Below are 12,122 nucleotides of genomic sequence, written 5' to 3' on the forward strand. Positions count from 1 at the left end.
TTTTCAATTTTTCCCACGGCACACCAGGCAACATCTCACGGCACACTAGTGTGCCGCGGAACAGTGGTTGAAAAACACTGGTTTAGACCACAGCGCCACCTGCTTCCCTGAATTCTAGCTATTGTTGCTATTGCCATACACAACTGTCAAGGGCACTTCTCAGACAAAGAGTATATATGGCAGATAGTTAAATATTTCTTGTCAAAGATAGCACAGTCACTTCTACATCTCTGGATATCTACACACCCCAATCTAAAGGCTAGGCAGCTATTCTCAGGTCCGCATTCTGTGTAGTAGTTGCAGCAACAGGGGACCATTCCCTCTCCACCAGCGTATGCACTTTCCTCCGAGGGGCTGTGTGCATGCAGCTGGAGACTGTGCCTGTATGGAAACTTTCTCTGTGCATCCCGTTTCAATTCCCTCCTCGTTCTGGGAGAGTGGTGCAGGAAAGGGTGGAGAAGCACCTTCCCTTGCCTGACCTGCCTTTTTCTCCTCCTCTTCTGACCCATCCTGTGCTCCACTTTCCAGCTCCGAAGCTTCCCCATCTCTCTGATTTTTGCCTTCTGCCTGGTACAGGTCCCCACAAACCATTGCCCCTCTCTCAGAAATTGCATCTCCTTAACTGGGAGAGGGGGGGGGGAAGTAATTCAGGGGTGGGGTGTGTCTGAGTAGATTTAACCTACTTCCTAACATGGCCTAAAGATAAGTGCTTAGTGATCTGTACTGCAACACCCTTATTTCAGCTTGCTGCTCAACTGAGCACAACCAAAGCCATTTTGCTTCTGGTGGCCCAAACAATGCCTGTTTCCACCAACTCCTGCATGCCAAAGGCACATCTGAATTTGAGAAATTATTATTATTACTATTATTACTACTACAAGATCTCCACACAGTACATGTGGGGAATCACTTCAGCTAATGTAATGCCAATACTGTACATACAGTGGAGCTCTTTTTGTTTTAAAAAAACTAATAACATGGAAGACCTCTGTGTTAAAAACTGCAAGGCCTCAGCACCATTTTTTGATTTTTTAAAAATGTCATCAGATTGGGGGGGGGGTGTTATTATTTAAATGTGTAAAGGTACAAAAATACCTGCTTGCATGCCTAGAATGGGAAAAGGTAGAGGAAGACGGGGGTGCAGGACCAGAAAATACATCCTAAGAACATTCCACCAAGCACTGCTCACTGGTACAGATGGGATACAGCAGAATGGTTATGAAAAATGTGTGGACACTTGCATACCAATTGCCCACATGCAAAAGCAGATCAGAACAATCAAATCGAGACGTTAAGCCCACATCTGGAAGTCCCCGAAGGGAGCCATTGTTAAGTCTCATGTGCATTCTAGCCAATGGTAAGTGTTACAGTCTCAGGAGGTGCAAGAAGTAGATTCAGTGCTGTCTGAAAATGCCTCATTTACTGCCCCCCCCCACTTACTACACTGGAATCATCGTGGCTTAACAAGCTTATTGTGAGCCTGAAGGAGATATGGAGAATGAACCGCAGGTGGAGGAAGGCTGGGCCCGCTCCATGAAACGCCGAATGCACCCTGCAAGCAGCGAATTTGGTATCTCTTGCAGAATTCAGCATTGTGCGAAATCTCTTTAAAAAGTAAAGCAAGTTTCTAGCACTCAGGGCTAAACATTTCTAGTTCATATGAGGTAAAAATCATAGAATTGTTGAGTTGGAAAGGTCATCTAGTCCAGCCCCACAGCCATCCCTAGGTGGGCTTGGACCCCCAGCTTTGTGGTTAACAGAAGCACTAACCCATTGTGCCACTGGGGGAAATCTCACACATTGAGTTAGGGGTTTAAAGAGACTTCCCACAGAATAGAGGTGGTGAGTGCTGCAGAGCTCATTGCCCCCTCTCATGGAAAACAGAAATGGAATGTATTATTCAAATGAGAGCAAAAATGCTCTAATTTGCATAATTTATTCCATTTGCAGAATCTGTTTCCTTGGTGCTAAATTTGGACCAAGTGTGCTTGTGGGCAGAGTGTATAGCAGTCCTGGGTACAGGAGGAACTATAACTCTAACTAATAATTATTTCTGAAGTGCTCTTAATCGATATTAAATTTATTTTCTGAGTGTTGCATACTGCCTGGATTCCTGCATCTTACAGCAGTAGCCGAGGTGCTAATGTTAGGAACTATGCATGATTGAAAAGCTGTCTCCAAGAGACCGGAGTGCTGGCTGGTCTCTTTCCAGCCATCTCCAGAGCTAATATATTGCCGAACAAACACACTGTAATTCAGATTGAAGCTTTCCAATATGACTCATTTCCCTCCCTTTTAATAACACTCCCCCTGCTGCGGCCTTTAAACCCTTGGCTGCGAGCAATTCAATAAGGAGGCACACGACCCCGTCTGCCACCCCGAGACAAGCGCTGCGCATATCGCAGGACGCAGCACATCCATCTGGAATAGAAACGAACCAGCGGCTGGGAAGCTGGGGCTAGACTGGGGCAGAATCCGACTTCTCCTGACAAATGCCACTTGCTTTTTAATAAGAATGAAATATTCTCCCTTTGCCGTCCCCCCCCCCCCTTTGCGGTTGATTATATTTGAGAGCATTGCAAGAATCAGTATAAACAGGGAGGCTGGGGGTCAGAACTGAGGGGCACCGTCAGAGCTAGGTTATCAGGAGGTGTGGGAGGAGATTGACAGACACAGAGGATGTTATGGCCAGTAAGCAGAGTGTCCATGGAGGGCGGGGGGCTCTTTGCGTTTGCATTCACTGGAAGTTCATATGAGAGCTTGTCTTATTCAGAAGTGCGGCTGTGCAGATGAGGGTTTAGAGCTCCTTTCTCTGTACCTGGAGCGAGATGGTTGCTGATCATAGAATCATAGAGTTGGAAGAGACCGCAAGGGCCATCGAGTCCAACCCCCTGCCAAGCAGGAAACACCATCAGAGCACTCCTGACATATGGTTGTCAAGTCTCTGCTTAGAGACCTCCAAAGAAGGAGACTCCACCACACTCCTTGGCAGCAAATTCCACTGTCAAACAGCTCTTACTGTCAGGAAGTTCTTCCTAATGTTTAGGTGGAATCTTCTTTCTTGTAGTTTGGATCTATTGCTCCGTGTCCGCTTCTCTGGAGCAGCAGAAAACAACCTTTCTCCCTCCTCTATGTGACATCCTTTTATATATTTGAACATGGCTATCATATCACCCCTTAACCTCCTCTTCTCCAGGCTAAACATGCCCAGCTCCCTTAGCCGTTCCTCATAAGGCATTGTTTCCAGGCCTTTGAGCATTTTGGTTGCCCTCCTCTGGACACGTTCCAGTTTGTCAGTGTCCTTCTTGAACTGTGGTGCCCAGAACTGGACACAGTACTCCAGGTGAGGTCTGACCAGAGCAGAATACAGTGGCACTATTACTTCCCTTGATGTAGATGCTATACTCCTATTGATGCAGCCCAGAATTGCATTGGCTTCTGTGGTTTCTCCCACATCATTCCAGGAACATTAATATGGTTGTTTTGCTTTTGCTTTGTAACAGAGAGACGATGCCCACACTCCCTTGGGAAGTGTATTTCTTCTCTGTTACACAAATGCCGTAAAGCAAAACTTCATGGTCAAAGATGTCCAAAACTTGTAGAGGGAGTAACTGCGGAGGCAGGGATATTCCATGCTGCCACAGGAGCCTCTATAAAGTGGGTCTTAGACTTCTTTCCAAGAGAGCAGAGTTCAAGTCCTACCTCTGCCATGGATTCATAATATCAGCCAGGCTAGTATTTCTGAGGGTTTCCCAAAAACAATGCTCAAAACTATTTGAGCCTTCCGTATTGCACATGGACACTGGTTAATGCAGGAGAGAATTGGGATGTTTGTGTAGTCAGAGTCAGCTGGATTTAAAGATTGTGGGAAGGTTGGTGCCTCTTTTGTGAAGTGCTAACTTAAATGCCAAGAAATTCAGAAGTGGAGTGTTGGTTAGGGGCAAGACTGCTTTACCTCTCCCCCGCAAACCCCCCACAGTTGAGGAAGATATCCCCCAAGCTAACAATGGCCAATATTTTTTTGCAAGTGTGCAACAGGCTCAAAGTGTTGCTCTGGTTAATGTTTGCATAAGTATTTAAATGTTGTTTGTGAATTATTTGGAAACAGTGCTATATTATGTAAATGTTTCTGACGTCGTAAGATGTTGCACATGGTTTCTGGTGGAAGAATGGCATGCAAGCTAACTGATTATGAAAGTAGACATGCAAACCCCTCTCCTCTGAGCCATTCGTGTTAGTCTGCTGAGCCAGAAAGAAGGCTGTAATGCAGAACAGGAGAGACAAGCGGGACTGTAGCTCTGTGGGCCCCCAAGTGTGCCAGGCCTATGGGACCCCTCTATGGGAGAGAGTGGTGACACTCAAGCTGCAGGCTGGCTATCACACCCAGGTCCTAATATATGTCTGCGTTTAACTGGAGGACTAAACTAGGAAGAGTCAACAGTATCATATTGAACACTCCTCTCCAAAGTGTCCCTGAATTCTGCTTTTGAACCCAGTTATTTATTTATTTTACATTCTTAGCCCACCCTTGCTTTAGGGAACTCAGGGTGAAGTACTGTACACGATTCCCCTATTATATTCACACAACAACCCCGGGAAGTAGGTTAAACTGGAAGATGGTGACTGACCCCAAATCATTTAGAAACTTTTGTGGCATGTATATAACCCAGTTTTTCCTCTCTTAAGTCTAATGCTAGCCATCACACAATACTGGCTCTCACTTGTAAGGCTTTCTATACTGGATCCCTTGGACGGAAGACTATTGCTGCAGTGTTTGTTGGTGAGGGAGTGTCCAGTGTTCAGGATGACAGGAACCCACCTCAGAGTCAACTGATTTTACTTAAGCTGAAAGCAAAATGTTCATCAGCAGAAACCTGGGCTGTGTATCCACCATACATTTAAAGCATATTCCCTGTCAAAAAGAATCCTGGGAACTGTAGTTTACCCCTCACAGAACTACGATTCCCAGCACCATTAAAAACTATAGTTCCTGGGATTCCTTGGGTGAAAAATGTGCTTTGAATTATGGTGTATATGTCAGCTTACTAGAGCTGTGGGACTAAAGAATGAAAAGACACTGGCTGCTCTGTGGTGAAGCAAGATGTGCATTTGCCTTCCCCTGTTACACACAGCTTGGCTTACTTACATGAGCCATCCTAGGCTGTTTCCTCTCTAAGGACATTGGTACATAGTTCCTGAGTGTGTGCTGCTGGTGTGGATTGCAGAGAATGATATCTGCGTTAGCTGATCCAGCTTTGTGGCAAAGGGCTGAGATAGACGGCCTCTGAAGTCCTTCCAACTCCTGCAACGATTGCATTGCCATTTCACTCCCGCCTTTCACTCCCATCACCATAATCTGCTACAAATGAGCATTCAAGGCAAAATATTATCCCTCCTTAGCAAATCCTCATGTGTCGTCGACACAGGTTTTTAAAGGTCGCCAGCGTTGGCGCGAGACCCCGGGAACAAATGGTTCGTGTCTCTTTTCTTTGTAGGTGATCAAAAAGCCCTTTCCTCTCCCCACCCCAGCCGAATCGCTTCCCCTGTTCAGCATTCCTCCTCTGCTGCCAAGGCTAAATGGCCCCGAGAAGATGAAAACTTTTCTCCGCGCCCGACTGGATTGATGCTAAAGAAATAATCAACCCCCGGATCGCCGGGCGAAAAGCCATTCGGCAAATGAGCACCGGGACTGCAATCTCGGCTATTAAGAGCCGCCAAGGCTCACTCTAGGATTGGAATTAATTTCCCCCTTCTTCCTCCCAGGGCCTGTTGTGGGGATGCTATAAAAGCTGCTGCTTCAGCTCTTAGGGGTTTGGGGGGAGGGGGAACTGTCCCATGGTGGACCGGCTGTCTCTTTATCTCTAATCCCTCCTTCAGTGCTGGTCGCAGGCAGCTGAACTCACACAGTTAGCACTCACAGTGGACAAATACTTTTTAATTTCTTTCGCTCCCCTGAAGGGCAGAAGAACATCTGCCATATATATATATACACACACACACACACTCACTCTCTCTCTCTCTCTCTCACACACACACACGTATCTACATCTATATCACAGTCACAGAAAGTCTATGCTCCACTAGGTCATTGTGCATGTCTGCTTTAATAAAGGTCTTTTGAATTTTGTGAGGGTGGGAATGTGTCTTCCTTATGTAGTTTTTGTTGTATGTTGAAGATGCACATCTCTACCTCAGCTTTATATATGCATATGTACATATGTAGGGCCCACCCTATGACCTTGATTGTATTTTTTTAAAAAAAATAACTGTTTTAATACTGCATTTTAAAGTTGTTGCAGCACTCCCTGGGAACCTATGGTGAAGGGTGGGAAAGAATTCTAATAAATAATAAGACTGACAAATTAAGTTTGTCAAAGGAAAAGCCTTTGAGAAAAAAGAGGGAAAACATCTGTCTCAACCATGAGATTCTTAAAATACAGATGATTTAGCTCTCTGAATAAGGTATGATTCACAGAGATCAAATCCAAATCCCAAGAGCAGCAGCTCTGAGGGAAATCTGTAAGGGGAGATTTAATTTGTCACCCCGAGCAGCAGCCTGGGTTCAGACTTGGAACAGAAGTGGGTGAGCAGATCCATCAGGCCAGCATAACCAGAAACAAAGATGGCAGAAACTCACCTAGGGCCTAAAGAGACCCTTGGAGTCTTTACCCGTGAAGCCTGACCACCCCACCCCCAGGAACCAACCCCTTCCACTCCAGGACCCACATCCAGTGTTAGAAATTCAGATATAGAAGCTAATCACCAAAGGCCACCTTAAACAGAGGTTGCAGTCGTCACAACGGAATACCTAGGCACCATTTTATTTGCAATGGATATTATTATTATTATTATTATTATTATTATTATTATTATTATTATTATTATTATTTACTATACTGCTTTATAAGGCTTGCTGATCAGAAGGTTGGCGGTTCAAATCCCCATGACGGTGTGAGCTCCCGTTGTTCGGTCCCAGCTCCTGCCAACCTAGCAGTTCGAAAGCACGTCAAGTTCAAGTAGATAAATAGGTACCGCTCCGGCGGGAAGGTAAACAGTGTTTCTGTGCACTGCTCTGGTTCACCAGAAGTGGCTTAGTCATGCTGGCCACATGACCCAGAAGCTGTATGCGGACAAATGCTGGCTCCCTCGGCCAGTAAAGCGAGATGAGCGCTGCAACCCCAGAATCTTCCGTGACTGGACCTAACAGTCAGGGGTCCCTTTACCTTTATACCACTTTATATTTAAAAGAAAAAAGATCTCAAAGCAGTATACAACACATTGAAACATCAAATCAATCCAGAATAAAACAAATTAAAGCTTCAAGGGAAATATTTCAGATCTAAGTGACATTTTGCTTTCCCCTTATTTGTTTGCCTACTAAATTTATATGGCTGCCCCATAGCAGAAGTACTCTAGGACAGTGGTTCCCAATTAGCTAATTACTGAGGACCCCCTATTTTCCAAAAGCGAAGCCATGGACCCCCTACTTTTGAAATTTTTGATAACCCTATGCGCTAGTGTAGCTGGGGGGGGCAGGGTGCCCAAGGTGAAGCCCAAGTCCCAGAGCCCAGTGTGCCACTCCCAAAAGCAGCACCACTCAGGACTGGGCACTTAGCGCACTAAGCTGCTGCGCCCCCCCCAGCTGCCAGAGGGCGGCCGAGAAGGATGCAGCGGCAAAACACGACGTGCAGATGCGCCGTAGCGTCTTGCAATCCGTTCGGGATGCGAACGGGGCTCCAGATTGGATCCCGTTCACATCCCGAGGTACAGCTGCATTGTGTGTCTTCAGACTATTCTCTGGACCCTGCGAAAGGTCTCTATGGCACTATCAGCAGCGAGGCTGAACAAGCACAGAGAGACCAAAATATAATCTGAACACCCTCCACTTACAACTTCTTTCTTTCTTTTTGCAGTAACTTAAGCAAGGGTTACCCAATGCTCATTAAATACTTGTTCAGTAGCCCAGAGTGGATCCAGTGAAGTTTTCATTTTTCAGAGGGCAAAAGGGAGGTTGAAGAGTCCACAGCTAAGCTTGAACATGAGACTTCCAGGGTCAAGAGTCAAAGGGTGGTTCCTAAATTACAGGAGTGGCATGGGATATGCTGCTGGTTAGCAAGGGAACTAATTATGCCAGATCTTCCCAATTGACTGCTTCCACCCATTAATGTTATTAGAGTCTCACGGGATGGAGCCATAGGGAAACAGCAGCCAACAGTGGAACCGTTCCTGTAGCATCTTACAAAATGCATAGTTATATGCATGCAGGCGCACTCAGATTTCTCACATCCAGTAATTCATGACTCTTGCCTCCAAGCCCTACTAAAATGAGAGATTTTGCACAAGTACGACTGCGTACTAACAACTCTCATCCATTTCACTGGGGCGAGAGACGTTTCTAGTGGATGGAGCCTTGTATGTTTAATGCCAATACCATCCAGCTGCCCAAATAAGCCACGTTACACCAGTGACACACCATATTTAATGTGAACAGCGCTCCTGCATTTCTGCAAGCATCTGTCTGCTGCAAATGCTGCTCCTTTCTCTTTTTTTAAACTGGAGTACTGGAGCACTGCGTGGTTTTTAATGGGTAATAAACAGAAGAGCAGAATATCTAAAGGTAACTCTGTGACCTCCATTAATGTCATGTCTGAACATGTTAAACAGTTTAATGGCCCCATTAGGGTCCCAGCTAATGGTCGGAAGGCACTAGATATAAATGGTTCCATCTCTGAAGCAAAAGTAGAGGCTGCCTTGGCACCCCAAAAATGCTGCTCAAAGGAACAAGGTTCTGAAAGGTGCATGGTACCCCTTCACCTTCTGTTGCTTTGATTGGAGACTTTTTCCATTGTGATCCATTTTCAGGGACTACCGGTATATTGCCTTCTACTGAGCAGTTATCAGAAGACTTCCTGTAGACCCAGTCTACAGATTGGAGAATGGATGCACAGAGAAATTTATGCCTCAGTATCACATGTTCCATTTCAGTATCTGCTGATTCCTATATTAAAGGCTAGAGAGGGGAAAGGAATTGAAAAACAAACTGGTAATAGTGCTTAAATTTTATGGATCACTATTCCAAAGTGTACATGATTTCAGTCATCTTAACAGGAATCCCATAAGGTAGCCCAATACAATTCCTTCAGTATTATAGAATGCCTAGGGGCACCTGCTGAGAGACAACAGCTTGCTTAAGACCACCGATTCAGTTTCTGGGGTGAGCCAAGGTTTGGACTGATGACCTCTCTACTTGTAATTCATCTACTATGGAGGATACTGTAGATCTCCAGATGTTGCTGGACTCCCAACTGCTATCATCCCTGACCACTAGCCATGCTGGCTGGGGCTGGTGGAAGTTAGAGTCCAACAATGTCTGGCATGCTGCAGGTTCTCTATACCTGCTCTGCTACCCTGGCACTCAGGAAGGACCTTAGGCTAGCCAGTGTGAGGGCAGGAAGGGCATGTTTTTGCCCCACATAATGTCGGGAGTGAGATGTGACTTGGTGCATTTGTTTGGTGGGAGTTGACTTCTCTGGTTGAGATGAATGGGAATGAGTGGATCTGGGCAAGTGATGGATGCTTTAGATTTGCGCCCCCCCCCCCCCGCATTCTGAGAGAGGTTGGACTTTCAGCCTTCTAATGCTTCAAAGGACATTTTGGGTAGTTTATTACCACAACTTTTTCTGAGTCACTGAGATAAAGGCTGTATGGAAATCTAAAGCAGAAATAAAAATGAAGAAGAGCATCTTTTCTTCCAACTCTCATCACTGCAGGTCTCTTCCATTTTAATCTTTGGAACATCCTGGGGGGGGGGGGTGAGGTTCGCTTCCAGCTACCATTGGCAGCCCCTCTGTCCTCGCCCTGTTCATTCTGGGAACTGAACAGAGAGAAGAACAGGGCATCATCACTGTTGCCCTGCCTTGCTTTCCCAAAAGTCTTGCTCTCCCTTTTCTTCCAGCTCAGTCATCCTAGTCTGACTGTACTTGTCCACAAAACAAATCATCCCTCCTGGTGCCTCTGCTTTGATTTCTTTTTTAGCAATATTTCTCACACGGTGATTTTCATCTGTGTTCCTGCTCTCCCTCCCGTGGCCCCAGGAGAGAGCAGGGTTATGTAGATAGAGAGGGTGTGCAAATAATATATTGTCCCACCTGAGCCAAGCGAATCAACTCTCTCCCCAGAGGGCCTTTAAGATGCAGTGGGGCTGCTGTTTGTTTTGTTTAACTCTTTAAAGCGGATGTAGCTGAACGAAATCAATTGGGTAGGCAAACATGGTATGGGGGAGGGGAATAGCAATCCTGGGACTGAAGATGGCCAGAGGAATTGAGGGCCAGGGGTGGGCCTGAGATTCCACAAAGACAGTCTCCTGCTGTTTGGGTGTGTGTGTTGGGGTAGGGCAATGGAGTCCGGAGGGAAGGGTGAGCAACCAAGGTGGGATGGCCTGTGGCTGTTTTCTGTACGTTCACCAATATTGTTTGTGTGTTCTGGGAGCAGGGAAGGTCCTTGTTATTTCAAGCTTTTCCCTTCTTGGAATTACTTGGGGAGCCTGGGGGGGCCTTTGCTCCCATCGCCACCCTCTGATGCCCCACTTTTTCATTCCGACGTCTGACCTTATGTGCCACCAGCAATCGGCTCTCATACAAATCAAGGGGCGTGCAGCATGGCGGGGGGAAAGGGAACTTGGAAATGCAATTTATGACCCTTCCCGATAAGATCTTATAAAATTTCCTGGGCACACTCGAAATTACATTTCCATAGCTCCGTCGCACTGATCTCCTTGAGTATATGATACTTGCCACTTTTATGGCTACATTTATTGCAATAATAAAGCGAAATGGTGGGGCCGGTGGTGGCAACGGTGGAGAAACGGGGAGCGTCGAGACATTTCATTTCCCCCATGGCAGCAGACAAAACTTTTGCTTTCCAAAAGGAAACACCCGCCTGGGAGTCAGGCCTCTGTTTGGTGCCCTGAGCTGGGGGTGAGCCATGGTGTATCCCAAACCACTTTCCTTTCCCTGCTTTATGGATGGTGCATGGAGTAGAGGAGTGAAGGAAGAGAAGGAGCGAAGGGAAGGCCCGCAGCTCGGTGGCAGAGTATTTGCTGTGCATGCAGAAGGTTCCTGGTTCAACCTCTGGCACCATCAGGCAGGATTTTGAATCTCCCCAGTCTGAGATCCTGGAGACACAGGACCATTCAGTGCCAGCAGTACTGTGAGAAAGGCTTGGTGTAAGGCATCTTCCTAAGGCATTCTGTTTTCTAGTTCTTCTTCTTCATGGTGTTTCTGCAGCTCCACATTCGGGTTCTGTGCCAAAGCAGAACAAACCCTTGCCAGGCAAGTGGCATTGCCCTACCAGGGTCTGCCTGAGGCATTTAGTTGGGGTCTGTATCAGCTCTATGTGTACCCCAAATTACAAGGTGGCTCAATATTCAGAGAAGGGTCTCATAGAACCATAGAATTGTAGAGTAGGAAGGGACCTCGAAGGTCATCTAGTACAACCCTCTGCAGTGCATGTTTCCAAGTCAGATGGTGCCATTAACGAGGCTGATCTGGACCCCCAAACTTCTGAGTGGCTCTGTGATTATTTTTCTCCCCTGAGAAATAGAACCAAGCTGACCTGGGTGGGAGGGGGAATCTTTTGCTTTAATGGGCAGGTCAATCCCGTCCAACATTTCTCTGATGAAAATAGAGATGTCCCATTCCATAATGATAATTTTACTGTTTATACCCCACACATCTTTCTGGGTTGCCCCAGCCACTCTGGGTAGCTTCTCTCTCTCTCTCTCTCACACACACACACACATATATACATACACACACATAATAAAGTATTAAACATTTTTTTTAAAACCTTCCCTATACAGGATTGCCTTCAGATGGCTCGGGGATTGGGTAATTCCATACCCTCCAACATTTCTCAAATGAAAATAGAGATGTCCTAAGGAAAAGCGGGACATTCCGGGATCAAATCAGAAACTGGGACTGCTTCTCTAAATCAGGGAGGTCCCTGGAAAATAGGACCACTGGTAGGGTGTGCAAGTCTAGCTTTAAATCACAGCTAGCTATTTTCCCAGTGCACTCCAATCAAAGTGATTCAAAGTAGTGTCTGTTTTTCACATGGATCTA

The 12,122-nt window shown here is 46.1% G+C and overlaps 1 protein-coding gene across 2 annotated transcripts in view; it reads left to right on the forward strand.

The window, feature by feature from the left end:
- The window catches only part of NXPH4 (neurexophilin 4), a 76,420-nt gene that overhangs the window by 13,319 nt on the left and 50,979 nt on the right, over positions 1–12,122 (forward strand). The window contains exon 2 of one of the 2 annotated variants that reach the window (XR_014165702.1): positions 5,496–6,208. The exons of the other annotated variant lie outside the window; for it this stretch is intronic. The gene's annotated coding sequence lies outside the window, so the exon portion shown is untranslated. Of the gene's footprint in view, positions 1–5,495; positions 6,209–12,122 lie in introns of those variants that run through there. 2 annotated transcript variants of the gene reach the window in all.

Source organism: Podarcis melisellensis, assembly GCF_964234715.1.
Source record: "Podarcis melisellensis genome assembly, chromosome: 2".
In the NCBI taxonomy this organism is placed as follows: Eukaryota; Metazoa; Chordata; class Lepidosauria; order Squamata; family Lacertidae; genus Podarcis; species Podarcis melisellensis.